Source organism: Phyllostomus discolor, chromosome 2 (assembly GCF_004126475.2).
Source record: "Phyllostomus discolor isolate MPI-MPIP mPhyDis1 chromosome 2, mPhyDis1.pri.v3, whole genome shotgun sequence".
Taxonomy (NCBI): domain Eukaryota; kingdom Metazoa; phylum Chordata; class Mammalia; order Chiroptera; family Phyllostomidae; genus Phyllostomus; species Phyllostomus discolor.
In genome coordinates, this window is record NC_040904.2 from 97,626,464 (window position 1) to 97,653,949 (window position 27,486).

Sequence of the window (27,486 nt, forward strand, 5' to 3'; positions counted from 1 at the left end):
ATGTATGGCCAATGGAAGCCTCTTCAAATACAATTTATGTCCTCTCAACATCCCCCTATCAATTTTTGAGAATTTTTTACTTTCTGACAAAAAAATCCCAGACCTTGTTTTCCCTATCAGACCCAGCCATTACCTAAGGATTTCACTTATAAAGTCAAGATCTTGGTGCTAAGTATACTCATTGCTACTGATATACTTATTGCTGCTAGTTTTATCACTGAACAGAAATAGGAAATATGTATTTTAAAAATCATTACTTTATATTGATCCAACACTATAGTAGTCTTCCTCTCCTCCCATTCCATATTTGTAACTCCTTTCTTACACAGTTGGAAGCAGAATGTGAATTCATCAATATGAATATAAATGTATTTATTTGTTCAATCATACAATATAAAAGAAATGTTCAGACTTATTACAGTCATACCATTAACCACCAGCACATCTATTAATTAAAGGTCAAGGTTTCCTCCTGTCCTTAGAATATATCTCCTAGGAATTTACTCAGGATATTTTATAAAAGTTACTTAGGTAAATTAATTATTTTTATTTTCTCTGTGTTCATATCATCTATTTGATATGCATTTAGGGATTTTGTTTTATTTTAAAAATTTTTGTTATATTTTGTTGAATTAGTATTTCTTGAATATAGAAATAATAATACTATGGTTAAAAAGTAATACCTATATTAAAATACTTAAAATCTCATTTCTTGTCTTATCTTTACTAATTTGTTTTCACATATCTACTGAAGGTAACAAATTTTATCATTCTCTGACTTATCCTTCCTGTGTCTCTTTTACAAAAATAAACATCTTCATGAACACAAACATACACAAGCATTTTTATTTTCTCTTCTTTCTTAGGCAAAATATATACCATATCACTTCATAAAGATTTTTAAAATCTTTTTATAATTGAAATTATTTAATTTGGTGGGTATGTTCTCATTGATTAGCCTAATCACCAATGAGTGGGAATATAGGTAACTTCCTAATAATTTGTTGTTACAAATAATATTAAAATAAATTATATATCTTGTAACTAAATATGTATCTTTAGAGTGAGTTCCTAGAATTAAGGTTTCTGGGTCAAAGAGTGTGTTGTTTTGTTATATATTGCCAATTTATTATCCATATGGGGTTGTACCACTTTGTATTTCTACTATCAGTATAATAGAGTACCTAATTTCCCATAGCTTGAGCAGCAACAAAATGTGTTATCAAACTGGAAAATATTTGCCAATCTAACAGGTAAGAAATGAACCTTTAATTCAGAAGGCTAATATTTTCATATCTTATGCTTCTTGCTCTTTTATCTTTTCCTTGGGTCCTGTTATTTCTGATGAATTTTTATATTTTTCAGGAGTTAGATCTTATGAGTAATGTTACACAAATTTTTCCTCCCAGTTTGTAATTTATATTTTAACTTTATTTTTGTTTTTTTTTTTCTAAGAAGGTGGTCTTTTTTTAAATGTCATTAAATTTACAGTCTTCTCTTTTATTGAATCAGGATTTTGAGACTCAAGTAGAAAACCTTTAGCTATATTCTGGATACTAGAGGAATTCATCCATGTTTTTTCTACTCCATGTATGGTTTCATATTTTTTACATTTAAGTATCTGATTCTTTTGGAGTTGGTTTTTGTATAATTTATAAAATATAAATTTGAAGTTATGTTTCCCAAATGACTATGCAGTTGGTCTATCACATTTCTTAATAACCTTATATTTTCTACAATGGTTAATAAATTTCTATATGTACTTTTTTCCTAAACTTCCTGTTCTGTACTACTGTTCTTTCTGTCCATTACTCTACCAATACACAACTTAATTACAGAAAATTTGCAGTATGTTTTAGTATCCAATAAGTATGCACCACTCCCCAACCCCACATAAATTTTCCTGACTTCAACTTGTAGAGCTATGAAATATTTTATTAAAATTTCTTTAGGTACATATATTAACTTTAAAAAAATTGACATGCTATTTGTATTGACTCCAAAAACAAGAAATGGTTTTATTTTTTGTTCAAATCTATTTTTGTGTCTCTCATGAGTCTTTTTCCCTAAGCATTTTATGTATTTTATTGCTGTTTAAATGGGATTTTTCCTATTATATCGTTTTTACTGGTTATTGTTTTTGTAGTCAAAGACTATTTATTTATTGGTGCTAATTTTTTCACATTCTATTACATTATGGAATTTTTATTATACAAATTTTAGAATAATTTATTCTCTTACATTTTCAGAAAGCACTATCCTATCATTTACAAATAGGTATAATTTTACTTCTTTTCCAATTTGGTCAATACTTCCATATAATATTAAATAGTAGTGGGGAAGTAGGAATCATTGCCTTATTCTTGATCTCAGTATAAATGCTTCTATCTTGTGTGTATGTGTGTTTGTGAATGTGAACATTCTCATCCCGTTAAATGTTATCAGAAGGAATAGGCATCAATGTGTCAGAGGCCTTCTGAGTAACTATGATTTTTCTTCCCAGTAATTAATATGAATAAATTATATTCAATAATATGAAGAGGTATGTTAAAAGAGTTCCAAATATTGAGCCATTGTTACCTTTCAAGAATAAACCTTATTTGGTCATGATATATTATTTTTTGTGAAAATGTTCAATTCCATTTGCTAATATTTTATTTAGTATATTCACATCATCATTCACAAATGATATATGGTTTTTATTTTGTTAGTTGTTCTGCTACCATTAGATTGAACAATTAATGCTATATTTGTCTCATAAGAAGTAATTTGGAAGTTTTCCTTCACTTTTGAAGCTCTGGAACAATTTAGGTAAGCATTCGAATTATCTAGATGTTAACCATTTTATATAATGCCCCTTTGGAACCTTCTAGGTTTGGTGCTGTTTTGTTGGGGGGATATTTTTGTGCAACTTTTATTATTCTCCTGTGAAACTAGTCTATTTCATCTCTGTGTGCAGCAGGATTATTTGACTTAATTGCATCTTCCTAGGAAAATTTCTGGTTACCTAAGTTTATAATGTAACTGCACAGAATTATACAAAGTAAAAATACACACAATGCAATAAAACCTGGCAAAATATTTGAATAGGCATTTCAAAAAGAGCAATGTGAATGGCAAGTAAGTCCATGAAAGTGTTGAAAATATCATTAATCATCAGTAAAATGAACAATAAAACCCCAGTGGTAGGGACTTTCATTTCCAGTTCTGCAGGAAAGAAGAAAGTCACCACTGTCCTAACAAGTAAGAAGCTAAACAGACTATAAATCAACAATTCTTCTTGGCCATAGAAGAGGGGAGGGCACAGGGCAAACCACTGTCCCCAAGACTGGACAGAGAGATGAAACAGGAAGGTGCAGTGTAGTGGATTACCAGAGCCAAGACCTACTGGGAGAGACTGCTTCTGGAACTAGGGCCAAGTAGGAACCCCTGAGATGTAACTGACAAATTGATGGAGGCTCTGTGTGGACAACTCTGAGAGTTAAAATACATCAGGGGACCCAGACACAGGATGGTTCCCACAATATTGTGAAATTCAACTCTAGGAGCTTGGCCAAATTTCAACAGTACTAAATATCAGGGAAAAAATCCTCCTGCTTCCAACAATGAGAGAGGGAAAAAAAACCCATTTGAAATATATTAGAGTACTCCATTCTTCTTAATAAAGGATAAAAGTAGGTAAACGTAGTTTAGAGAACCTAATATTAGCTAAAAAGAAGCGTATTAAGACTTCAGGTTTCCAGTTCTACATATAAGAAGGTTGGAAGTTGCCACTTTTTCCTCACAACAAATAAAAAGCTGAGTAGAATGAGTCATCAACAACTCTTCTTGGATCATTAAGAGAGAGGAGGGCACAGGTCCAACTGCTGTCCCCATGACTAGAGAGACAGACAGGTGAATCCAGGGAGGTTCTGCTTACCAGAGCTGAAACTCACTAGGTGAAACCACCACAGGAACCAGTGCTGGGTTAGAAAAACCTTAACTGTGATGAATTTCTGGAGGCTCCTTGCAGACAACTCTGAGAGTTAAAACACCAAAGAGCCCAATCATGAAGATCCCCATAGTTTTGTAAACCTTACATCCAAGAGCTCAACCAGTTCCCACATAAAATATCAGGGAATAATCCTTTCTTGCTTCTGACAGGGTGAAGGAAAAAAGGAACCATTTTGAAATACTGCAGAGCATTGTGCTCTTGTTAACAAGGCCTGTCCTGAGGAGAAACTAGTTGAGCTGCTGGGGTATTATCACAGCCTAACAGACCAGGGAAAGGGAAATACCCAACTGCAATCCACTCTAGCCAATCTGTCCCACCCATGAGAAAAAAACTGAAAAGCACTTGTGAAGTTCAGAGCCAAGAATTGTATTAGGATATGTTTTGTCCTTTTTCTGATCCAGTTTTTCCAGAAATAGTAGGCACTTTTAATAAGTAAATTCGGGTCTTTGAACTCTAGATATTTTCCTGAAAAATAATTTAAAAAATAATTCTATTCCACTTTTTCAGGGACTTCAATTATAGTCTTATGCATTGACTATAAGACTGTATGCATAAGACTATATGCAGTCTTATGCATTAGACTATAAGACTATAGTCTTATAGTCTAATGCATCTAATTATGCATTAGTCTTTATTTCCCCAATTTATTTGTCAATCACTCTTTTTTCTTCCATTGTATTACATGAAGTTTAACAGTATAGAAAAGTCATATGACCTTAGTGGGCCAGATTTTATAAACCCTGCAACATGAGGAACTCTAAATATGTTAAATATTGTTACACATTTAGATTTCCAATGTACAGGTACTTGGAAATAGTTCCTGTCCTCATCAAGCTAGGGTGGGGACATGAAGTCCAATCGCATCTGAAATTCTGTGAAGGCATAACTTTACAAATAGCAATGTAAGCTTACAGAACTTACCTTTTTTAAGGTGATATGTTCATGTAATTCTAGTGCCTTCACAATTTAACAAACCCAATTTCCTATACTTCACTTCTAAGAACCTAGATAAAACATGAAAAAGAAGCCATACAATATAAATTACAATTCCACAAAAATTTCCTGCTTTATTATCCCAAATAATTTTTCCCATGTAAAATAAATGCCCAATAGTTTTGGCACATGTGGGAAGATAATGTGTGTTAAAGTCATAATGAAGCCTTATTGATGGAATTTGGCTATATAAACAGCACAAGTTAAGAAAAGATTTAATCTCTAAACCTAGTAGATTGGATGAAGTGATATCAGTAATGGCCACTTTGTGACATTGCAGGAAGTCTCATTCCCATTGGAGGTCAAGGAGGCCCACCTTGGTAAGGGGGCACTACTGGTAGTCCCTGCCCATATGGTGACATAGCACCAGGAAAGTAACCTGGCATGCCTTGATGATTACCACCATACTGACCAGGAGGCAGCATTAGGGGTCTTGTTTCTTGTGGTAGGATGCCTGGCTCTGATAGCATCATACCTTCAATTGGTCCAACCAGTGGGTTACCAATGGGAGCCTGCCCTGGATAAGACAGATTATAGTGATATTTAAATAACAGTGCTCTTCTCTCTTCCAATGATATATACTCATCTGAATGGATCAATTTACTGGTTGCACTGGTTATTCTAAGAATAGTGGGCTTACTTGTTATTAAAGCTGCTGGTTTAGCTGCAATGCTATTTGTTCTACTAGCGGTTGAAGCCCTGGACTACGCATAAGCAGGAAATGTAGGCTTTGGGGGTTCTTCAGTTGTTACAGGGGTACTAATTAAGGGCTTGAAATCGGTACCAACAAGTTCTTGAACAGTTTCCTGAGCCTGTCCAGCACTGGGGAAAAGAGGCTTAGAAATGGGAGGCTATGGAGCAAGAACTGTTGCTGTTGGTGCATGTGGTTTATTAAGAATACCTGGTGCTGAAATGGCCTGTACTCGAGTCATTGGAGGAATTCCAGAATGTGGAACAGGGGAGGGCATACCTGGTGGCATAGCAGGCATCAGAGGTGGTATTCCTGGTCCAGGTGGCATCATTCCACCCATTGGTGTCTTTCCAGGTAGCATGCCTGGTATAACAGGTGGCATTCCTGGCATCAGGTGAGGGATACTTGGCATTAATGGAGGTATGCCTGGAGGCATTCCTGGTGCTCCTGGAACTGGTGGTAGTCCTGTTTGTGCCACTGGGGGTATATAACCTCACTGAGGTTGAACGGGCTATGGCTGAAATAAAGTTGAAGCTGCAAAGTCATCATATTCATCAGAATCATCTTGTTGCTTCTTCTTTTTCTTTTTGTACTCTTCTGTGTTCTTCTGTTCAAGAAGTCATCTTGTTTCATCCATGTCTTTTTCTGAAATATCTTCATATATTTCCAGCTCTATGTTTGTTCTCCAGATATTATATTTAGTACAATATCTAATGCCTCTTTATGCACCTGCATGCAATATATAGCCAAGGCAGGTCCTATGTACCATTTCTTATGACATACATGGCATTTAAAATGTTTTGCTTTTTGGTGCTATATAAAGATCTTCTTGTCATCAAAATTTCTATTACGATACCAGCACCATGGCATCAGCTACTTCTTTGTGACCCATAACTGTGCCCTACTGACAAAGTAAAAAGGGAGGCGAAAATAAGCGGGAAAAACAAGGCCAAAGCCATTCCCCCTTCTGAGTAAATGACCACTACCACACCCTGCAGAAAACAGCTAATCACTTTTAACCTGACTCTTTTTTTTAGAGTATATTTGATTGACTATATTATTACAGTTGCCCTAATTTTTCTCCCTTTGCCCCCCTCTCTCCAGCACCTCCCTTCTCTCCAGCAGTCCCCACCCCTGACCTGAATTCATGTCCATGGGTGGTGCATATAAATTCTTTGGCTTCTCCATTTCCTATACTATTCTTAACATCCTCCTGTCTGTTTTGTATGCACCAATTATGCTTTTTAATCCTTGCACCTTTTCCCTCATCTTCACCAGCTGATAACTCTCCAAATGTTCTCCATGCCTAGGATTCTGTTCCTGTTCTGGTTGTTTAGTTAGATTTATTTTAATTCAGTCATTGATAGTTATGAATTTGTTGCATTTTAATGTTCATAGTTTTGATCTTTTTCTTAAATAAGTCCCTTTAACATTTCATATAATAAGAGCTTGGTGATTCGGAACTCCTTTAACTTTACCTTTTCTGGGAAGCACTTTATCTGTCCTATTCTAAATGATTGCTTTGCTGGATTGAGTAATCTAGGTTGTAGGTCCTTGCTTTTCACCATTTTGAATAATTCTTGCCAGAAAAAGAACTAAATGATATCTAAGTGCTGGAAAGAGTCTAAGTGCCTATCAGTAAATGAATGGATCAAAAACAGTGGTATATTTGCACAATGGAATACTATGCAGCAGAAAGAAACAATGAACTCCTACCCTTCACAACAACATGGATAAAACTAGAGAACATTACACTAAGTAAAATAAGCCAGTTGGTGAAAGACAAAAACCGTGTGACCTCACCAATAAGTAGAACCCAATCAACAAAGCAAACAAGCAAGCAAAATAGAACCAGAGATATGGAAATAAAAAAACACACTGACACTAACCACAGGGGACAAGGGTGAGGGAGATAAGGGGGCAAAGAAGGGGAAGGGTCATCAAGGAACATGTATAAAGGACCCATGGACAAAGACAACAATGGGAGGGAGGATTCAATGTGGGAGGTGGGAGGTGGGTAGGGTGGGAGAGAGTAATGGGCAGAAAATGGGCACAACTGTAATTGAACAACAATAAAAAAAGAACTGAACAAAATAGAAATAACCAACTGTAGGGTTAATGGAGGCAGACTGGCTTCCTCACCCAGATATAGGGAACCATTCTATGTGTCATGGGGAATGTAACCCAGCCCCTAAATCAGAAAACTGACAGGGAGGGAGGTCAGCACACAAGACCCACACCCATGGATAGGTTCTCCAGTGGGGAATCGGGCCTGCATTGTACCTAGGCTGCTTTCAGTCTTGCTTTTTGCTAAAACTCCCTCACCCTGATTGAGGCAGCAAATGTTTACTACATATATTTTAAGTAACATCCTAAAATCTATGCTAAACATCCCAAGGATGAAGTGTAACCATTTCAACCACCTGTTCCCTTGCATTTGCAAATATCTTTTTTCCTTGATATAATTAGCAACATCTTCTCCTTTGTTATCTGTAAAAGGTAACCGCCTAAAGGGAACTTGTACATAGTAAATGAGGACCATCCTCAATGTAATGTGCCCAGAAAAGCAATAAAAGCTTGTCCAGGCAGGGGTCGAGCCCTCTCTCTTGCTCAGAGAGTAGCCATGCTGTCCTTTTTTCTCCATAGGACTTCTGTAGTCAGTGTGAATTTGTTCATTGCCTCCACAACACACAGACCCCAGGGGCTGGGGGCCGCCTCACCCAGATGTGTGGGGAACTAAGATAAGCTGTCTTCCCATAGCCTTGAGAATTGGTCCTATAAACAGTTCCCATAGCCTTGAGAGGGCTTGCATACGAATTTTGCTGTATTATACAATATACGGGCTTCCCAATGGCTTTGTGTGCATGTAATATACAAGGGAGTTGGGATTTCCTGCTGAGGGACAGGTGACATGCAGAGCTAGGTAGCGCCATGTGGAGACATTTGGCTTGCAGCATGTGTGGGTTGCCCACCCTTGAATAAAGGCATGTCAGACATCCCGATGGTTCCGTGAATATTCTTCCATTTACCTTCTGTGAACCTGTCTGGCCTGGAAAGGTTGCAACACACCAAACTATAAAATGCAGAGTTCAAAACACTGGTGATCGAGATGCTCAAAGAACTCACTGAGTAAGGCAACAACATAAAGGAAGAAATGAAGGTTACACTAAGTGAAAGAAAGAAAAATCTGCAGGGAACCAACAGTGAAGGGAAAGAAGCCAGGACTCAAATCAATGATATGGAACATAAGGAAGAAATAGACATTCAACCAGAACAGAAAGAATAAATAAGAATTGAAAAAAAAAAATGAAAATAGTATAAGAAGACTCTGGGACATCTCCAAGTGTGCCAACATCTGAATCATAGGGGTACCAGAAGGAGAAGAGGAAGATCAAGAAATTGAAAACTTGTTTGAAAAAATAATGAAAGAAAACTTCCCTAATTTAACAAAGGAAATAGACATGCAAGTTCTGGAAGCATGGAAAGTTCCACACGAGTTGGACCCAAAGAGGACCACACTGAGACACATCATAATTAAAATGCTAAAGGTTAAAGATAAAGAATCTTAAAAGGAGCAAGAGAAAATCAGAGAGTTACCTACAAAGGAGTACCCATAAGACTATCAGCTGTTTCTCAAAGGAAACTTCATAGGCAAAAATGGACTGACAAGAAGTAATCTGATTCTTTTATACCACTTTTAAAATCTTCACCTGCAGACATGTTTCAATTGCTTTTAGAGAGAGGAGCATGGATGTGAGAGAGAAATATCAACTGGCTGCCTCTCATTGACTCCCTGACAGGGTATAAAACCCACAACTCAGGTATGTGCCCTGACCAGGAATCAAACCAGTGACCTTTTGGTGTATAGAACGATGCTTCAACCACCTCAGCCACATCCTCCAGGGCTCTGTCTTCATTTCTTATTAATTTTATATTTTACTTCAATTTCATTACTGATTATGGTTCCTATTTCAGAGCTTTCTAATTACTATTTCAAATGTTTTCTGAGTTTTAAAATTTCTGATTTAAATCATTTTTACATATTTGCAAATGCTACCTTAACATTTAATTTATGTTAAGGTATTATGTTATAGTTTACTTCTGTTTCATGAACATTCTTTTGGACAATTTTTATAAACTTAAAATATTTATTGTTATTTTCTATTTTCTTCTTATGGACAGGGATGACCACTTCATTTGTGATCTCTTATCTTCTGGGACTAGAAAGCAGTTATATGCAGAGATGACTGAAAATCTTTAGATAGCTTTGCGAATTCTGTGATTGATCTTGTTCTTTTTTTCTAAGTTATTTTATTTTATTTTCTATTTTTATTTAATTTTATTCTAATTTATTCTATTACAGTTTCCCTAACTTCCCCCATTTTCCCTCTTTTACCCAACCCACCTCCCACTCCCACAATCAATCCCTACACTATTGTCGATGCTCATGGGTCATTCATATATGTTATTTGACTAATCCCCTTCCTTTCTTTGCACCATTCCCTCCTTCCTCTCCTATTTGGCATCTGTCTCATTGTGATTTTTTTTTTAAGATTTTATTTACTTATTTTTAGAGAGGGAAGGGAGGGAGATAGAGAGAGAGAGAGAGAGAAACATCAATGTGCGGTTGCTGGGGGTTATGGCCTGCAACCCAGGCATGTACCCTGGCTGGGAATCGAACCTGGGACACTTTGGTTCCCAGCCCAAGCTCAATCCACTGAGCTACGCCAGCCAGGGCTTCATTGTGATTTTAATTTGCATCCCTCTGATGGCTAGTGATGTTCAACATTTTTTCATATGTCTATGGGCCATCTCTATGTCCTCCTTGGAGAAGTGTCTATTCAGGTGCTTTGCCCATTTTTTAATTGGATTGTTTGTCTTCTTGGTGTTGAGTCATATGAGTTCTTATATTTGGAGATTAAACCCTGTCCAATGTTTCATTGACAAATATGGTCTCTTAATATAAGAAAATATATTCTTTTAGGATAAGGTAGCTGTGTTTTTTGATTTTTCTGATGCTGTTTGGTTGGTTCTATAGAGTAAAGCTATTTTTATATACCTTTGATATTTTTTTTAAAAAAAGCTTGGATGGATACACAATCCTTGATTCACACTTACTGTCCTTGAGTTTCTTAATAATACTCTTTACCATATATTTCTTTTTTCACTGTAACTACAAAGTCTCAAAAGTTTGAATCCCCTTTCCAGGTTTCCCCCCCTTTTTTTTTTTTTTTTACCAGAAGCAGTACCTTCTGAGCCTGTCACCTTGAGTCTTCAAAGAATTGTGTTCAATTCTTTAATAACCACTGTCTGAGTTACTGGTCACAAAGTTATCTTTAATATTTTCTTACTAAATGTAGGACTTTATTTCTGAGTATAGTTTTATCTGTGCTCCATTATTCTTGGTCTCCTTGTTTATGTGTCTTCATCCCACCTTTATCCCCCCATAAGCGTAAACTCTGAAGCTATATCTGTATTATTTGGGTGTTTATCAGCCTACTTATCCATGACTTAAGATTTGTAGTATTCTCTGTGTCCTGGGTGGTTTTAATTATTCTTACTTTTGATCTCAATGGTTATTTTTTAGGATGTATAGAAATCTTGACTTGGACTGTTGTTACCATCTTATGAAATACTGGAACTCCAACAATTGCTCTTAAACTGGTTCTGATTAGCTCTCATTAGAAACATAAAAGCCAGTTATAGAGATATGAACAGTCACAATGACATATGAGAAGATTGATATATGAAAATCTATATGGTATTAACATGAAAATTAGATAATGCTCTTCTTACTGCTATCTACTTTCAAAAATTTTGAATATAAGTAAGCCTTGATTAAGATACAAGAGGAAAATATTAGGATTTTAGAAAATTCTCTATTGAATTCCCCTTAAAAACAAAACCTTTATGTAGACTGAATTATAGCTCCAAAGTATTCAAACCCCTCTAATATTGATATCCATCCATATCACCATTATACCTTTGTTGTGTGAACAGTAAAATTTCTCACCTCCTTTCTTTGAACTTGCACAACTAACTTGCTTTGGCCATAAGATGTGACATATGTTACCATATGTGACATAATCAAAAGCTTGAAGTGTGTTTGCATATGTGGATTTGCCTTCTTGAACTCTCACTTTTAGTCATAAGAAAATCATGCCTTAGGTAGGTGCTGCTGGTTTATGAGAAATGAAGGTCACATTTTGCAGACCTCAATCTAATCTGAAGCTTGGAGCAGCCAAACCCAGTCTGGATCAGTAGAACTATAGATACCCCACAATGGCATGGGTAAGAAAATATGCTAATTGTTGTAAGCCACTGAGTTTTAGGGTAGTTGATTATGCATCATCAGTCTCACAATTTCTTCCAAGGAGAGCAGCTATTGAAAAAAAAAAAAACTGGTGGCAGGGATTGGGGAACTGGGTAGCATGTGGCAAGCACACTATAATAGGAGGTGAGAAAGACTGAAAGACTATTAGGAAAGTAATAAGAAATTGAAAAAGTGTCAACCTGTGCCATATAGTGGCCAAACATTTGACAAAACTGTCACTACTAATAATGAGGAAAACAGAGAATGCATCTAAGGAATTTGTCATGTTGATTGAAATTTTGAAGTGACTTCTGAAATTCCAAAGAGGTCACTAGACTCTGCATTTGATAAAATATTGTAAGACAGGAAAAACTGGAAAGGTAAAAATAGAATTCAGAGGAAATGTGAAGAACCCAGAAATGCTAGGATTGCAAAATTGAAAAATTAAATTTTACATTTTTCACCATATAAAATATATGATTATTAATATATAGCCTCAGGAGAAAGAATGATTCTCTGGTACTTCCAATAAAATATAGCTTCAAAGTATGACAAAATTAGATATATAGTTACAATACTATTTTTAAAATGTTTGAGAGAACTTAAATGAACATTTAGTAAATCTCTGTAACTGAACAAGAAAGGGGAGCTCCTAGAAAACTCAAAAGTGTGGTCTACCAGGCATCTTATACTTCTGAGGAAACTATAATCACAATTAAAATGAGAGGCACATCTCAGAAATAATTGTGGTTGTAGCTATTGTATGAGACTAAATTCAAATACATGGAAATTTTACAGTTTTTCAAAGAGTTGTGTTGGCAAAATCTCTCTAGTCTGGACTAAAAGAGACTGAAAATGTTCAAGATATAAAAAGACCTTCAAGTCTCCTACTTTTTACATGGAGAAAGAAGGTTCGAAAACCACTTGTGCTCTAAACAAAAGCATATTTTCCTATGTGTTCTTCAGAAGCAACCAAGGAGATTTTGGGAAAAGGAAAGACATCCAAAATGACAGGAAAGGAGCTGTGAGAACAACTTCCAGAGAACAGACAGAGGACCTAATTAAGGATTGTTGCCTGACCCAGGCTAGGTGGACTTGGCAATATTTGTTCAACAGGAATATAAAATTTCAATGGACCATTGACTGATATGTGCATCCCATTATCATTCTTTTTGAATGGGAATTGTTATGATATTTTCCCCATCCATGTTATATAAGCAATAATTTGGACACTGGTGAACTTTTAATTAGTTCATAGGTTTCTGGATCACAAGAAACTATATCTGGACATAATGTAGATCCTCTGATTCTAGACTTTGAGCCTGCTGCTATGATTACACAAAAATTTTGGCGGTCTTTGCATAGCGATGAGTATATTTTACATGTGAATAGTTTTGAACAACAAAGAAGCTGCAAAACATTGAATCATTTTTCTCAATTCTTAACTCTCCTGCAATAATATTATACATTTACACTCCTGTCATGGCTGGAAGGACTGAACTAACCAACTGTTACTTTGGGCTTGATCACAAACTTTGCTTTGAGCATAAGATGTAAGTGGATGTGACATTAGCAAAGGCTTAAGTTCTTTTCAACTGAATTTTGCATTCTTGTACTCCTGCCTTTAATTTGTGAAGAATATGCCTTGGGTAGGTTTGGGGTCCAAGAAGAGTGAGTGATACTTGAAGATGATCTGAATAAAACCTTCAGTTTGAAGTTTAGCCCAACCAAGTCTGTCCAAGCATAACTAAGATCCATGAGGATAAAATACTTATTTTTGTGTAGAACTAAGATTTTGACACATTTGTATGGTAATAGTTAAATTATACATTGTCTTTTATTTAACAAAATACATTCATAAACCTTTGAGAATAAAGAGAATACCTATTGCATTGTCTCAAAGGGGCATCAGAAAGGAAAAGGTTGAATTTCTTGGCATAATAAAATGACATATATTTACAAGCAAGAAAAGGAACCCAAGCAAAAGTGATGGGACTTAATCAAAGAAAATTATTCTGAAGCAAAATAATATCTGAATCTGCAGATTCATAATCTATGCTATTTTTCAGTAAAAAAGTGAATAAAAATCTCAAATAATAAGTGATATTTGGTGAACATAATGAAATTCACAACTATTCTTCTGATTAAAGTAACTCTCAAAATTTTTAAATATATTCTGCGAAGTCAATTACAGTGGGGATGCACCAGCATAGCACCTTTGGTGCTTGGTGGAGCAAGATCACAGAGCTAGTTTGTTCAGATAATGTCCACCCTGACAGGTCCATAAGGAGGTTACCCTCAGATAAATCAGAGACTTCATGATATTTTTCAAGGTGGATCTAGAAGATAATAGCTTTCCTTTTTTGTTGCTAACCCTTGAGAATGTGTGTCTGGAGCTGCTCATAATCATATTCCCCATAGAAGTCTTCAGCACAAAGCATAGTGTAGAAACAAATAAGAAAAACCTGATAAATTGAGTACTTATGACAGTCATCCTTAAAAGTACTAATATCCCTCCCCTTTCCAGTTCATCTGTGCGATCTTTCAAACTCTTTTTTGTGTTTATGTCAGTTCAAATTTAATTTCTATCACTTTCATTGAAAGTTTTGTTTAATGTATTTAGACTTCAATTTAAAGATAAATTCTCATGTCATTTTGATAGGAAAAAAAGCAGTTCACTTATCAAGAGTTAAAAAAAAAGTCCTCAGACTTTAGGACATTAGTATTTACTTCCAAATAAACATAAGAATAACATCTATAAGTTCTGAATTCTGAGTGGATAAAGAAAAGATACAAATCAAGATTTTATATATAATTAAATCATTTTGAATGTATAAAGATTGATATCGTATAACAAATCAAGATATATTGTAAACATAAATCTTTGAAAATCAACTTAATGGAGGGATTCTAACCAAAGACTGAATAAAACAAAAACAAAACTTGGAAATGGAGCCACTATAACACAAAAGGATTGGGAATAAAAATACCATAGCTTATGGAAATATTGAGTCATGGCTACATAAATGTGTGAATTATGTTTGATGAAAATGATAGACACTGAGAGAAAAAATACACCCAATAAAAATAATAATATACTGCAATGAATTAGACCAAAATTCCAGCATTACAATAAAAGTCTAAGGAGAGGAGTAGAAAAGAGGTGGGAGTTAATGAATTCCTCATATTTGAGAAAAGAAATGTAACATATAATGTTCATATTTAAAATTAAAATGTATGAAATAAATACATTAGTGTATTATTTAAATATATAAATAAAACCATCACAGGAAGTAATAAGAAAAAATAACCATATGATTTTCAAATTGAGAGAAATGGGATTGAAAGCAAAACATACAGCATATGGCAAAATATAGAAAAAATAGTAAGATGTATTATAATAAAACTTAAAAATACAAAATATGTATTAATTAATGTCAAATACAATACAGATAAATGTAATTGATAAATTTCCCTATAAAAATATGTACTAAGTTTGTATTTACCAAAGAAAAAAAGGCAAAACTATATGTCATAGACAACAAATACATCTAAGATAAATGAATCAAAATATTCAAAGCAAAAGGAGGACAAAGATAAACCAGGCAAATGCTATTGCAAGGAAAGCTGACATCTTTATAACTAGATCAAACAAGTTTGATTCAGGGAATTAATGCATTAAATGTAACAGAAGGGAGAGTTTTCAATAATAAAGAATATAATTAACAGTTAGTATATTGCTGTCATTTTTCTTTAAGCCAGAAATTAACATAACATTAAAACACAAAGCCAAGACTGCAGCAAGTACAAGGAAAAAATCAAATCTAGAGAATAGCGATAGAACATTTTAATTTACTTTTCCCTGTTCATAATAAAAATATATAAAAATCTAAACCCTATAGTATTGATTAATATGACATTACATATTTTAAAATCTCTGATAATAGAACATATGATATAGTCAAAGGACATTTATAAAAATTTACTGTATGTTAATCTAAAAACACTACCACAAGTTCAAATAAAAAATGCTGAAATTGTGCAGATAACATTTACTAACCATATTATAATATGACCAGAAACACAAACAGCTACAAAAACAAAATGACCAACTATTAAAAGACGAAATTTTTTAACTTTTAGTTCAGAGTGGAAATCAAAAGATAATGAACTATCTAGAAAACAACATTAGTAAAAATATCATATATCAAAACCCATAGGTCAAGACTCACTTTGTGTCTGTTGGAAGATTTGTATCGTTACGTATTATAACAATGAACAAAAAAGAAAATATGTTAACTATTCAATTCAAGGAGGTTAAAATTACAAACCAGGAATACAAAAGAAGGGGGAAATGATAAGTTTATTTTGACATATTAAATACAAGAAACAGAATAGGCAAAAGTACAAAGAAGAAAATTAAAAGGCTAGAAAATACTTAGGATGTGGGATAAAATAAGTCATTGGAGATTTTATGATCTCCAAATGTAAATTTTAAAAATAGAAATTTAGTATATATCAAAGTATAATCTAAATTAGTGGGAGAAAACATACAGAATTCAGAAGAAATAACACCTGCTTGAATGTGGTTGGTAGGGTAATAATATGGGTGTAATAATTTATAGTTTTAATTTGAACATTTCACCTAAAATGTCACGTGGTGTGCTTGAGTGTGATATTGCTATGTTACAGAATTACATGCTCATGATTTTATAATAAAAGATTGTGTAACAAAAAAGGGGTGCAGTATTTGTGCCAGACCCTGTATATTATTAGTCTTTTTCTTGGTGCGATTGGCCAGTACTGGTACCAGCAAAGTGGAACTCCAGCATATTATTGGTTCAGTACTTACACTAAAATATATTTGAGATATAGTAAAGGTTTATAATTTTAAATATAAAAAAATAGAATGAAAGTTTTGGAATAAAATATAGGAGACTTTATGTTCAAGTATTCAATAGGGAAGTATCCTGAACATGATTTCATAAAGGTAGAAAGACATATCTGAAGGAATAAGTAATGTAAATAAATGAGGAAATTATCTGCAACATTTATGACAAAGGCAAACTTTCCTTAACAAAAAAGTATTTTAATATCAACAAGAAAATATGAATAATCAATAATAAAATGTGCATAGAGCACAAAGATGTAGATGTACATTTATAAAAATGTACACATCTGAAAAGATACTCAGTTTCATTCATATTTAAATACATAATTTTAGGCAATCATCTTATTAAATTGAACTGATTAAAATTATAATAGTGTTGACAAAAGTCTGGGCTAGAAATATATACTCTCCTATACTATAGGGGAGAGTGTTAATTAGCACAGCCATTTTGGAAAGCTATTTAGTAATGTCTATCAAAATTTTAAACACTCATACCTTACTTACCTCAGCATTTTCTCTTCCAAGAAGAAAGTTTTCTGCAGATATATCAGCCAAAGTTCCCTAAAACATCCACACAAGTACAAGGTCTGTCCAGAAGTTATTCAGTCATGTAATATGAAAAATAGAGACATTTATTGAAGATACAAATATACAAGAAACATTGTACCTAAGGCAGTGACATCTCAGTCCCCTTCAAATAGGCATCACCTCACACAGTTCTCCCAGTCTCCATCAGCTGCCTCGTTGTATTTGCCTGAATCTCATTGATGGTCTGAAATCTCTTCCCTTTCAAAGGTTATTTTAGTCTTGGGAGAAGCCAAAAGTTGTAGGTTGCCAAATCTGGACTATAGGGGGAGTCAAGTCACCTGATTTGATGTTTCACCAAAAAAGTCTGCACTAGAAGTGATGCATGAGTGGGCACATCATCATGATGAAGTTGCCAATCATCAGTTGCCCATAGCTGCAGCCTTCTGAATCATCTGAATAGTTTCTGTGGATGAATGTACAAGCTTAACACAAAATTTGATGCAGATTCATTGCTCTGCTCACTCAGTCATTTTGAATGTGATAGCCACATAGTACACATGCTCACTCAATGGTGTCTACTGCTCCCACTGACTAATACAATGAAGGTACCATGGTTTGTTTGTTTTTTACATACCCTTTACCTCTTTAACTCTGAAGTTGTCATTGTTCATGCTTGAGCATTCTAGTCCAATCTTCTTGGCTGCCAGGCTATATCAATGTTGCAGAGGCTGTTCTTGTTATATTAACAATGGTTGGAATTTTTCTGGACAGACCTCATATATTCATTATCACACTATTAATAGGAGTTTTAAAAAAAAGATTAAACTGAAAAGCCTTCAATGTTTATCATGAAAGAACTTGGTAAGTATATGATGGTGCACATTGTTGGATGAGGTTCATAGAGAAGCCATGAGGGCCAGTTGACCCTCCAGCCAGGCTCAGGCAATCAGAGGCTCCTCACCCTCTCCCAGTCCCTTGGAAGGTTCTTTCTACCCACCGTTCCCATAGTGAAAACTGTTTACAAGGAGGTAGCCTTGAGAGAACAAGGTGGTGTTGAGAAACCTGGATTGAATACAAGAGAGAACCCATCTCAGGCTCTATATAAACATTTTAGATTTGGCAGGTGGGTGAAGAAATCTACTCATCTGTGGTCACCACACCAAGCCTCAAATGTAAGTTCCCTTGCTTATTAAACCTGCCATCTATAAATCTCAAATGACCTGCCTCTTCTGTCTCTCCCTACCCTTGTGTATAGGGGGCCCATTTCAAATTTTACCTGGAAGCTTCAGAGTGTGTGAACCAACACATACTTAAATATTATACTCTTTCAAAGATAACTTTAAAAGGTATATCTAACATGTGCTAACCAAAAAAAGTATCCAAACATATTAAGTATAAAAATGTAAGTTGTAGTACTATAGTTATAAAAATCCTTAATTTGTATAAAAGTATATGAGACATATAAGATTTTATATAATATACTGTAATACAATGTAATGTGATATAATACAAATGTGTTTATGATAGAATATGTTCTTCAAGAGAGCTAAAAACACTATTAACTATAGTTAATAGATACGATGGATAGGGAGATGAGATTTTTTTCACTTGATTATTCTTCTCTACTATCTGACTTCATTTTTTTATGAGTCTACACTAATTTCAAGAGACCCTAGGCATCATAGTTCAGAGTTTACATTGTGGACCTGGATCATATAGGTTTAATTTCTGATGTCACCATTAGTAGTTGTGTGGCCTTGGGCAAATTATTTAATCCCTCAGATCCTCAATTTCCTAATCTGTGAAATAGTAATAAAAAAAGGAGCACAGACGAAAAAGATGCTACAAGCACCTTTTGTGGATACATGCTTTTGTTTGTTCTTATTTACTTAGGTGTGGACTGGAATCACTAGATGTTTGATAGGTGTGCTTTCCATAAGCAATGTATGAGAATTCCACTTTATCACATATTTTCCAACATTTGTTGTAATTTATTATTTGTTATTATATCATATTATCTGTTAGCAAAATATCTTATTATTTGCTTCTTGTTTATTTTTAGTCATTTTACTGATTATGAAATAATATCTCATTGTGATTTCAATTTGCATTTCTCTAGTTGACTAATTACCTTGAGCAGTTTTCATGTGCTTTCTGGACAATAAAATATGTACTTCTGCAATGTTTCTTTAGGTCTTTTGGCAAATTTTACTGAGTTGTCTTTTTGTTACTTTAGAGGAATTGTTTATGTATTCTAGATATGTCATTATTGAGATATATGTATTGCAAATATTTACTTCCATTATGTAGTAATGCTAGTTCTCTGCCATTATAAATATGTTTCTATGAAGATTTAGATAGAAATATTTATGTGGATAAATGCTTTCACTTCCCTTGGGCAAATGTCTAGAAGGGAAATTGCTGGGTCACATGGGAATTATGTATTTAACTTCATAAAATACTGCCATGTTTTCCACAGTGGCTCTGTCATTTTTGCAAACCCACCAGCAAGCTATAAAAGTTCCAATCATTCCACATACTTTTTCACAATGGGCATTGTTAGACCTTTTGACTTTAGTCTAGTGGATGTATTATGGTTTGAATTTGCATTTCCATAATGACTAAAGACTTGAACACCTTTTGCCATCTGCTTGTTGCCCATCCATGTATCTTCTTTTGTGCAGTCTGCTTAAATTTTGCCCATGTTAATTAGTATTGTTTGTCTTATTATTGAGTTGGAATATGTATTCTTTATATATTCTAATTTCTGAATTTATTCTTCAGTATTTTATTTTTCTTAGTGCCATTGTAATTGGAGTTGATTTTTAATTTTTTTACTAATCATTGATAGCAAGTATATTAAACACAGTTTACAGCTCTACACTAACCTTGCATATACAACCTTGATATACTAACTTAGTAGCATATCAGTTTATTACATTTTTCTTTGCACACAATTATGTTTTCTTCAGAGTTTTATTTCTTCCATTTCCATTGTTATGGGTTTTTTGTTTCTTTACCTTGACAAATATCAAGGGATAGAACTGATAGTACAATGTTGATTAAAGCCTTGACTGGACTTGATATTAAATGGAAGTCATTGAGCCTTTCACTGTTGAGTATAATGTTAGCTACAAGGTTTTAGAGATACCCTTAATCTGGCTGAAGAAATTCCCTCCTATTTCTTGTTTGCTAGCATTTTAATTTTTAAAATAAATGAGTATTGAATTTCTGACATGCATTTCTGGACCTATTGAAATTATCATACACTTTTACTGCTTTATTCTATTAATGTACTAAATTGCAATAAACAATTTTGGGATGTCAAATCAACCTTGCCTTCCTTAGGAAAATCCTATTTAGTCAGATGTGTTATTAATTTATATATTGTTGAATATAATCTTAAAAAGTTTTGTTAGAGATTTTTTTTTATTTTTTAAAGAGGGAAGGGAGGAAGAAAGAAAGAGAGAAACATCAATGTGTGGTTGCTGGGGACCATGGCCTGCAACCCAGGCATGTGCCCTGACTGGGAATCAAACCTGCGATACTTTGGTTCGCAGCCTGTGCTCAATCCACTTAGCCATGCCACCCAGGCATTAGAGATTTTTTTAAAAGATTTTATTTATTTATTTTTAGAGAGGGAAGGGAGGGAGGTTGAAAGAGAGAGAGAAACATCAATGTGCAGTTGCTGGGGGTCATGGCCTGCAACCCAGGCATGTACCCTGATTGAGAATCGAACCTGTGACACTAGAGATTTTTACATGTGAGTTTATGAGGGATTTATATCTGTTCTGCTCTTTGTTGTGATATCTTTGGATTTCACATCAGTATTTGGCTTCAGAATATGAATTGGGAAATAATGACTTCCTCTCTGCTTTCTTTTTGTTTGTTTTTATGTGTTTTTGTTGTTTTCTAATTAATTAATGAATTAATTTATTTGTTTTTATATTGTTGTTCAAGTAGTTAACTCCATTTTTCCCCCACTACTCCCCCCACCCCAGACATCCCCACCTCCCACCCTTGATTCCACCCCTCTTTGGTTTTGTCCATGTGTCTTTTCTAGATTTTCCTGAAAACCCTTCCCCCTTTCCTCCCCATTATCCCCTCCCACCTCCCCTCTGGTTACTGTGAGTTTGTTCTTAATTTGTCTCTGGTTATATTTTCCCTGCTTGTTTGTTTCATTAAGTTCCACTGAAAGGTGATATCATATGGTGTTTGCCTTTCACCACCTGGCTTATTTCACTTAGCATGATGCTCTCTAGATCCATCCATGTTGTCACAAAGGGTAGGAGCTCCTTCTTTCTTTCTGCTGCATGGTATTTTATCATGTAAATGTACTATACTTTTTTGATCCACTCATTACTTACAGGCACTTAGGTTGCTTCTAGCACTTGACTATTGTACATAATGCTCCTATGAGCATTGGGGTGTATAGGTTTTTTGAATTGGTGTTTCAGAGTTCTTAGGGTATAGTCCCAGCAGTGAAGTCCACTTTCACTGCTTCTTTTCAACATAATATTGGAAGTCCTAGCCACAACCATCAAACAAGAAAGGAGATAAAAGGCATCGAAATTGGAAAGGAGAAAGCAAAACTGTCATTGTTTGCAGATGACATGACAGTGTACATAGAAAATCCTGTAGACTCCACCAAAAAAACTATTCAACCTAATAAGTGAATTTGGCAAAACAGCGGGAGACAAAGTCAATATTCAGAAATCAAAGGCATTTTTGTATTCTGACAATGAAATATCAGAAACAGAAATCAGGAAAAAAATCCCATTTGATATAGCAGCAAGAAAAGTAAAATACCTGGGAATAAACCTAATCAAGGAGGTAAAAGACCTGTACTCAGAAAACTATACAACACCAAAGAAAGAAAATAAGGAAGGCACAAACAAATGGCAGCGTGTACTGTGTTCACGGATTGGAAGAATTTAACATCATCAAAACGTCCATGCTACCCCTCTGCTTGCTGTAAGAGTTTGTGTATGATTGCTGTTATTGCTTCTTTAAAAATCTGATAGAATTAATTCCAGCTATCTCAAGCTGAAGTTTATATTGTGGAGCACCTTCTAATAATTAATTCAATTTCTCTAATAGATGTAGAACTATTCAGATTTTTCTACATTTTCTTGGGCTAGGTTCACAAATATCATGATTCCTTTAAGAAATTTTTATTTCATCTAAATCATTAATTTTTTTAGCATGAGGTTGTTCATAATGGTCCTTTATTATCATTCAATGTCTGTAGCATTTCTAGTGAAACACTCTCATTTATAATTGTGGTAATTTATGTCCTTTTACTTTTTTTCTTGAACAGCCTGACTAGAGGCTCATCAATTTTGTTTATCTCTTCAAAGGAAAAGCTTTTGGATTCATACTTCCTTTTTACTATTTTTCCTGGGTTTTGTTTAATTGGTTTCTGCTTTTATCTTTATCAGTTCCTCATTTCTAATTATAATTTTTATTCTGCTTTTATTTTGTAACTTCTTAAGAAAGAATGACAAATTATTGATTTTAGACCTTCCATCTCTGTAATATAGCATATCATTTAAAGCTATGACTCTCTAACACTGTGTTAGCTGCATCCCACTAATTTGATATGCTGTATTTTAAATGTTAGTCAATCAGAAAACTTTTTCTTTTATAATCCTTTGACCCATCAGTTGTTTTAAAAATATATTTTTTAACCCTGGCCAGTGTAGCCCTGTTGGTTGGAGCATAATCCCATAACTTAAAGGTTGTGGGTTCAATTCCTGATCAGAGCACATACCCAGGTTTCAGGTTCCATCCTCTGTCTCCATCCTGGTTTGGATCCAGGAACACACAATCCCCAGTCCAGCACAATCCACAGTCTAGTGTGATCACCAGTCTGGTGCAGTCCTCAGTCTGGGCACGTACAGAAGGCAACGAATCAATGTGTCTGTCATGCATTGATGTTTCTCTTTCTCCCTCTCTTTCTAAAAGCAATAAAAAAAAATTATCTCAGGTGAGGATAAAATTGTATATATACACATATACACACACACAGATTATTTTAAAATTATACATATATAACTATATACATTATATAATTACATGTATATTTTATATATAATTATATATATGTTAGATATAGTATATCTAACATATATATATTCATTATATAAACATAAATGTAAAATAAATTTTTAGATTTTGATATAAATATATATTTGTATATATTTTATATAAATGTACTTATATACCCTTTATAATTTCTATATATATTTCTATATCTTTATATCTTTATATATAATATATAAACACAATATACATATGATATATAAATATATACTATATACAAACATATATATTATATACTTTATATATTTATTTATATGTCATGTATACTATAATGTATAATAAACAGTATATTATATAAGATTTATATATTTATTAATATAAAGATATCTATTATATGTTGTGTATAATATATATTTTTATTTGTATATGAATTATATATTTTATATACACACATACATAGAATTTATTTTTCAAGTTTTTTATTTTCTTTTTTTAAAGACTTTATTTATTTTTAGAGAGAGAAAGAGAGAGAGAAACATCAATGTGCAGTTGTTGGGGGTCATGGCCTGCAACCTAGGCATGTACCCTGACTGGGAATCGAACCTGCGACACTTTGGTTTGCAGCCCAAGCTCAATCCACTGAGCTACGCCAGCCAGGGCAAGTTTTTTTTTATTTTCTAAGAATCCTAAAACACCAATTCAAAAGAACCTATGCACCCCAATGCTCATAGCAGCATTATGTACAATAGCCAAGAGCTGGAAAGAGCCTAAGTACCTATCAGTAAATGAGTGGATCAAAAAATTGTGGTACATTTACACAATGGAATATGATGCAGCAGAAAGAAAAAAGAAACTCCTACCCTTCATAACAGCATGGATGGAACTGGAAAGCATTATGCTAAGTGAAATAAGCTAGGTGGTAAAAGACAAATACCATATGATCTCATGTGTAAGTGGAACCTAATCAACAAAACAAACAAGCAAACGAAATATAACTAGAGGCATGGAAATAAAGAACAAACTGACAGTGACCAGAGGGGAGAGGGAGGGAGATAATGGGGCAAAGAAGGGGAAGGGTCAAGTAAAGAAACATGTGTAAAGGACCCATGGACAAGAGCAATGGAGGGGAGGATTCAATGTGAGAGAGTGTGTATGGGCAGGGCAGGAAAGAGTAATAGGGGAAAAAGCGGGACAATTATAATTGAACAATAATAAAAAAAGGAATAAACAGGAAAAAAGAAAGCAAGTAATACATTTTTATTAAAGTCTAATTTAATGCCACCTTGGCTGGTGTAGTTCCATTGGTTGGAGTGTTGAAATGTTGCAGGTTTGATCCCTGGTCAGGGCCAGTGTGATCCCTGACCAGGGCACTCAGAATCATTTGTCATTGTAGTACCAGAAGGAACCAATGGATGCTTCTCTCTTGCATAGATGTTTCTTTCTCTCCTTTCCTCTCTCCCTTTCTCTCCCTCTAAAAGCAATGAAAAAATATACTTCAGTGAGAATAAATAAACAAATTCTAATTTAATGTCATCATGGTCAGAGCATATAAAGTATTTTAGTCTTTTAAACTTCTTGGGACTTTTTAAAGTTAATATCTAAAAATGTCAACTAGCTCTCTTTCTTTTGATAGAGATGTTTAAAATTTCTATATCCTTAGTGATTTCCAGTGTACTTCTATCAATTATTGAAAGCAGAAAGTAGAAATTCCCAATTATAATTGTAGGCTTGTTGATTTTCTTTTTATACCTCTCAGGTACATTCTAATTTATTGTGAAGTAACAATATTGCGTCTGTAATTAGGTACATAAACATTTTGGATTATTAAGTCTTCTTGATAAATTTATACTTTTATCAGAATTTCTTCATTATCTCTGTTGATATTTCTGGCCCTGAAGTCAATTTTGTCTATTATTAATACAGCCACTCCAATTTTCTTATGACTGTTCTCTACAGTATACATTTTTTTCAGAATTTTTTTGGTAACTTAGCTGTTTTTATTGTTAAAGTACATTTTCTATTTTGGTCTTGTTTTTTTTGTATCCTGATGATCTTCTTTAATTGCAATGTTTAGACTATTGGCCTTCAATGTTATTAAACTGATTGCATTTTTTTTCTGTTATTTTGCCATTTGCTTTCTTTTCATCCTCTCTGTTCTTTGCTATTTCCTTTATCTTTTTTCTGACTTCTTTTGGATTTAACAGGTTTTTGCTTGTTTGTTTGTTTTTATGATTCCATTTTATTTCCAACACTGATTTAGTAGCTATTCCTCTGTTTTTGTTTTTGTTTTTTTCAGTATATTTTATTAATGGTGCTATTACAATTGTCCCAATTTCCCCTCCCCGGCCCCCTTCTGACCGGTACCCCCCTTTCCTCCAGCAATCTCCCCTTAGTTCATGTCCATGGGTCATGCATATAAGTTCTTTGGCTTCTCCATTTTCTATACTATTCTTAACATCCTTCTGTGAAGGCAGTAGACATTAGAGTCCTACCTGGCAGAAACAGAAGAGTGAGCAAGTAAACTGCCAGAAATTTAGGACTTTGACATGTCCTATTCATAAGAAAATGCAGGCTCTCTCTCTGGCCAAAACTCACACGCAGTTTAAAACTACATTAGTGCTCTGGCTGGTGTGGCTCAGTAGGTTGAACACTGTCCTGCAAACCAAAGAGTCCCCAGTTAGATTAGATTCCCAGTCAGAGGACATGCCTGGGTTGCAGGCCAGGTCCCCAGTAGGGGCTGTGTGAGAAGCAACCACACATTGATGTTTCTCTCCCCCTCTCTTTCTCCCTCCCTTCCCCTCTGTCTAAAAATAAATAAATAAAATCTTTTAAAAAATTAGCAAACTCAGAGAATGACATAGTATTGTTTCCGGTATTAGACATTTTTGTTATTTTTTAAACTATAACTGGTGAAGATTGCTTTTGATTAATTACTTTCTGTCTAAGAGGAATATTTAACAAAAATCCAATAGAAGATGAATATACAACTCCCCACCCCAACACAAAACACATACACCATGATCCTTTTCCAGGTTGTGAGCTTCATTCCATCTATTTGCAACTCAATTCTAAAACTGTAAAGCTGCTTTCTGAAGTTCTTCACTCCCCTAATTTCCAAATGTAATTTGTTATTTCCTTTCATTTTCCATCCCTTTACACATACCTCAAAGTTACGATGTTTCTGTCTGACCAACACTCCACCCACCTTGCTTAATTCCCTGGCAGACAGTATAGTTGTGGGCACATGCCCACCAAAATCTTTTTCTCTATTTCTGATATTTTTCTTTTGCTCACATCCTTGACTGTTTCCTAACTTTGTAGATTGGGGGAAAGAGAATATTTAAGGATACCTTGCACTTTTTCTTCTTAAATCCTTATAGAATATATACTTCTATTTCCATTACTCTGCTCCCAACTTGTTTTCACTCATTACTTTAACCCACTTCCAAGTGTAATACAACTGCTAAACAGAGAACATTTCTAGTCTTCGTTCTCCAAGAAGCAGATGCAGATGCCAAGATGGGATAAATCATAGAAAAGTGTTTTGTTTTGTTTTTAATGGGAAACATTGTGAGAAAAAAAAAATGGGAAAGGAGCTGGGGAAGGTCAGGATAATTGCCAGAATGCAGTTAGGTCGAGCCTGAGTGAAGGAGAGATGGAAGAATGTTGGGAGGAAGTTTCTTTTCTGCTCTGCAGTTAAGAGCAAGTTGTACAGTGTTATCAGGGCATCCTCTAGCTGGTTGACCATCAAAGCACAGCTGCCCTTTTTTTTCCAGGACCGTAAGTACCATAACTGTGTGCAATCATTAGCAGGCAACCACAGATTCAGCACAAATGCACTGGTATACTTCAGAGCCCCACACTGGGGCCCTTGATCAACTAAGCCTTGCATAGTTGGAGAGCTTTCAGGCATAATTGCCTGTCTAATTTCCCCTTTTTTTTTCAGAAGAGGAAAGGGATTTTGAATACGGAGGAGGAAAATGTTGCACCATTTCTCTTTTTTCTAAAATCCCTGCCTACACCACTTGTTA

At 34.4% G+C, this 27,486-nt stretch overlaps 1 pseudogene; it reads right to left on the reverse strand.

Annotated features, from left to right (window-relative positions):
* Positions 1-5,238: 5,238 nt before the first annotated feature.
* Positions 5,239-23,344, reverse strand: LOC114488784 (annotated as a pseudogene).
* Between the last annotated feature and the right edge of the window lie 4,142 nt (positions 23,345-27,486).